Source organism: Centruroides sculpturatus, unplaced genomic scaffold, assembly GCF_000671375.1.
Source record: "Centruroides sculpturatus isolate CEXI.00-Female unplaced genomic scaffold, Cexi_2.0 scaffold687, whole genome shotgun sequence".
Taxonomy (NCBI): domain Eukaryota; kingdom Metazoa; phylum Arthropoda; class Arachnida; order Scorpiones; family Buthidae; genus Centruroides; species Centruroides sculpturatus.
In genome coordinates, this window is record NW_019384879.1 from 1 (window position 1) to 4,866 (window position 4,866).

A 4,866-nucleotide genomic window follows, 5' to 3' on the forward strand; every position below is an offset into this window, starting at 1 on the left:
GGGTAAAACTGCATATTTTTCTGTTTTTCTCAATACTACCTTAATTTGTATGTGACAGTTACCATGATCCACTAGAGTATTTTGTTAATTTTTTTTAAAGATGTTTTTCAGTTTTCTGTCTGAAAATGGAAAATATTGCATATTGAACTGACAATGAGAAGATGTTTAAGAATTACAGCAGATTACTTCAGTCAGATGATAAAAAGTTGATTATATAATCTGAAAATGATATAGTGGAAAAACTTGCAGAAAATTCCGACATTGAAAAATAAATTTCTGATGATGATGAAGTTATTGTATATAGTCAATATGTAATGAATATTACATATTGCATATACAGTGGAACCTCTATATTTGTCATTAATCTGTTTCCAAGGGCCTAATGAATATGGAATATGATGAATATAGAAATAGTTTTTCTCATAATAAATAACTGATATTCAATTAATCCATTCCCATCCTGTAAAAAAGATACAAGAATAAAAATTATGTTGTTTTTAAAACTTTACTGTATTTATTTAGTACAATAAAGATATAGTGGTAGAAGGGGAAGAACAGTATTATTGTTTAGAAGAAGACATATCAATTAAAACATTAGGCAATTCCAATTATGATCATGGAGTCTGTTTTGTTGATGATTCAGTAGTGCTCGATTTAATGAAGAACTCGTCCAGTGCTGTGTGTTTTTGTCTGCTTTTTAAAACTTTTCTGAAGTAGGCAATTACGTTATTATTGAATGTACAGTATTTGTATTTTGGTTGACTATAGCAACATTTGGGTGCCACTTTGGAGCAATTGGAACTTTGTTTCTCGCATTGATTGTTTTTCAATAACTCAACAACACACACGATGACCACACAAAGCATACTGATTAACTACAACTAGCTAACATGGCTAGCTGATTGGCATGGGCATGCAATTGTAGTGTCACTTCCAGTGTTGGGAATGACGACGAATATAGAAAATACTGATGAATATAGAAAAATAAAAAATTCATCAAAATGTGACGAATATCGAATATTACAAATACAGGTAACCCCCCGTATAACACGGTAGTTACATTCCAAAAAATTGCCATGTTATGCGAATCCGTGTTATACGAAACAAAGAACTAATACGAAAAGGAGGGTTAGGTACCAAAAATTAAAAAACATGCTAGTATATTTTCATAATTAAGATAAATATCTTCATTAAAATTTTTTAAGTGATACATATTAATATAAATTAAACAATGTTTTCTTCGTCATCACTAAAAACACTATTAATTAACCGAGAGAGTTTTCTTTTTGGCAAGTTATCCTTATCCTCTGAGCATTTTTCTGCATTATCTTCAGATCCATGCTTTACCTTTTGCAAAATGTATGTAATTTTAGATTGCTTGCTTCTAGTTAAAAGGTCTTTATAAATTTCCTTATATGGTGCTAAGCACTTATGAAGAATAAAGCAAGTATGGAATAAGGGAAAAACATTCGGCAACATCAGAAGCAGAAGCGTCGCGATCTGGCAACATTGAAACAAGTTTCGAGAAGGACCACGTGTATCGACAGAAGGCGAGAAGAGAAAATTTACATACTTAAGTACTAATAGTTCACGAAAATAATAATTTTCGTAAATTTTTACATACTTAAATATGTAAAAATTTATTACATTTCCTGTTGTACGAGGGTTTTACCCAATTCTCGAACTGTGTCAGATTCGTGCTATAAAAGTACTGTGTTATATGGGGGATGGTACCAATTCTCGAACCGTGTTAGAGTGAATCCGTGCTATAGAAGTGCCGTGTTATACGGGGGTTACCTGTATAGAGGTTTCACTGTATTAGCATATGTAGTCAATATTCTCATTTTATCAACTAAAACATTCATAAACTGAGAGTATTGACTATAGACTATTTGTAAATCAATTGCATGTCATACTTTAATTTATTTTTGTAATTTTTATTTTATTTATTAAACTCTGTTAAAAGTTAATATTTTTTCTCATAATTAAAAAGAAAATTTAAATGTCTTATTCCAAAAATTCCTTCCACAAGCTGTTTTAAAACAATAACAAATGTATTATGTAAAACTGAAGATGTAGAGCCAAAAATGCTTTTGGCAAATAAATATTTGGTAACCTGAAGAAGTAATATTAGTCTATTCATTTATAATAATATATTATATTTCCACATAATACAGTATATTAAATTATTAAATTTTTTCCCATTAATAGTAATTTGTATTTATTTTTATTTGTGTTTTTATTACAGTGCATTCTACAGTGGTTCCAATGAGACTGTTGCACATTATCCATTTGCCATGAGAAAACGAAAAAATAGGAAAACATTAATATTAAGATATTTTAAAGATGTGCATTGATATGGAAGATCAATATCATAAAAATTTGAAAAATTTAGCATTTTCACAAATATGAATGTTAATTATACTAAATACTTAGATTGGATGTCACGCCAACAGTTTATTAACTCAATTAAAAACTTCAGATAAGGAGGCATTAAAGAAATTCCTCCTTATCTGAAGTTTTTAATTGAGTTAATGAATGTTAATTATCAGGTATGAATAATAATTGATTTTTTTTAAACTGTTAATGGGTTTTTGTGTCATGTTTTGATAAATCAAAATAATTTAGCAAAAAATGAATACAGTAGGATTTCTGTATTTCTGTTTATATTATAATTTTTTTTTTGGAATGTTGAATTTCTCTCTCTCTCTAACAATTAAAAATGTTTTCGTTTTAGTTTAATTTCTGTATTAAAAACTTTAGAAAGACAGATGAATAAAAAAAATCTTATTTTCCTTAATGAAATTTTTGGTTGTTTAAAGAAATTTATAATAATTTTGTTGAAAATAAAAAGAATACAGGTGACAATTATTGACTATTTTTCAAAACAAACATATGAGAGTATTTATTTATTAATTCAATAATAAGCTATTTTTTATTTGTTTCTCAGTTTCAATAAAAATACTCTTCTATTTAATTTTTTCTTGTAAAATACATAAATAATACATTTTATTTTGTTGTTAATATAAATACAAGGACATTTTTTCTTGAGAATAAAATATCATTACAGTATTGTATTTCATTTTTCTATTAGTGCATTCTCCATTTAATGAAATTCATTAAATGGAGAATGCACTAATAATTTCAGAGGCAATTCATTATATGGAAATTTGGCTGTATATGCGTTTGGATTTCATAAGAAAAGTGCTTTTGAATTTGAGTAGAAATGATTTGTTCTGATTTTATTGTCATAGTAAAATTTGATTTAGTACTAAATCTCAAATAAATTTTATTGTTACATACGTTAAAATATTTACTGAATCTTTGTATGAAATAGTAATAATATTAAACATTATATTATTACAGTTTCAGAACTAAAATGGGATTGGAAGTAAAATTGAAAATGTATTTACAAGTGTAAGTGTAGGATGTTGTAAATATTATGAAGTACAGCGTGATACATGTAAAAGTAGCCTCAGTGCATAACTTAGCGGAAACACAGAGTAATACAGCAATAATCACAGAAGCCAACTGCTGGTATCACCTTCATAGATGTTAAAAGTGGTCACCAGTTGCATCTATAAACACAGCTGCACCTAATGAGTCATATTTATGAACACCTGGTACAACATAGTGGTATAATTGGCGGTAATTGCATGGCTGATGTTGCTCCTCAGTTTCCGTGTTGCCTATGGATTTTTACAATACTAGACATCAATATTTGATCAACACAACACTTCACTCAATTGATGCAGTTTGCTCACTACACTGAATACACTAATCAGAGACTTGGACTGGGCTATTTTTTGTGTGCCACCCTGATAAAATAAACATTTATTTAGAAAAATATTTTAAAATAATAAGTATGTTTTGAATAAAAGTCATAATAATAAACCTTTTCCACTTTACAGATCCATGTGATAAGATATTCTGTGGAGATCATGCAAAATGCCAATTAGATCCAAGTGGAGATCCAGTTTGTGTTTGTTCAGCTGGTTTTACGGGACGCAGTAATAGCTTACCTGGATGCATTGGTAAGTTTTGGAATTAGGTTACAATGTAGTAATCTGATGATTAATATTTAAAGCTTATGAATTATATATCAATATAAAATTTTATTTAGATATTAATGAATGTGATTCCGATGGCCCCTCTCATTGTGGTGAGAATGCGTTATGTCGAAATTTGCAAGGATCATTTGAATGTACTTGTCCGAGAGGTTTTAGTGGAGATCCTTATAAAGGTTGTCTTGCAATTGGTATGTAACTTACTTTTTTCAATAAATTTATTTCTTTAAAACAAGTTATTTTACTAAAAAAATTTTAAATTAATTCTTCTGTTGAGTAGAGGTTCAAGTGACATGTTCAGAAACTAGGCCTTGTCCTTTGAATGAAGAATGTGTAACAGTTAGTAGAACTCCACAATGTGTTTGCAAAAGAGGATATACCCGTGATCAAGATACTAATCGTTGTCGAGGTATGATTATAATTTTACTTATTAAGCAAGTTTCTTTTTTTTTTTTACAAAATTTAACTTCTGTCATTTCGTTTTACTGTATATATTACAAAAAAAAAAAATCANAATTCTCCTATATTAATTATAATAAAAGATTTCATTAAATTCTTTCTAATTCAAAAGAAATAATATTTAATAACATAATTTTGCTTCTCATACATTAAAAAGAAAAAAGCCTATTTACAAAATGTTTATCAATCAAATGGCTGATATTGGTAATAAATAAGTAATGAGCAAAAGTATGAATTAAGTGTAGAATCACAATCCCACCCAGAAGAAAAGGAACTAACATTCAGATAGATTACCAAGAAAACCAAAATAAAATTTTCCTGTGTTCTTAGTAACAATTTG

At 28.1% G+C, this 4,866-nt stretch overlaps 1 long non-coding RNA gene across 1 annotated transcript; it reads left to right on the top strand.

Moving 5' to 3' along the window:
- The first annotated feature begins 3,888 nt into the window (after nucleotides 1-3,888).
- LOC111630986 lies at nucleotides 3,889-4,480 on the top strand. Its single transcript, XR_002757618.1, has 3 exons — nucleotides 3,889-4,034; nucleotides 4,124-4,258; nucleotides 4,348-4,480. It is a non-coding gene; the product is annotated as an uncharacterized LOC111630986 (long non-coding RNA).
- Nucleotides 4,481-4,866: the final 386 nt, after the last annotated feature.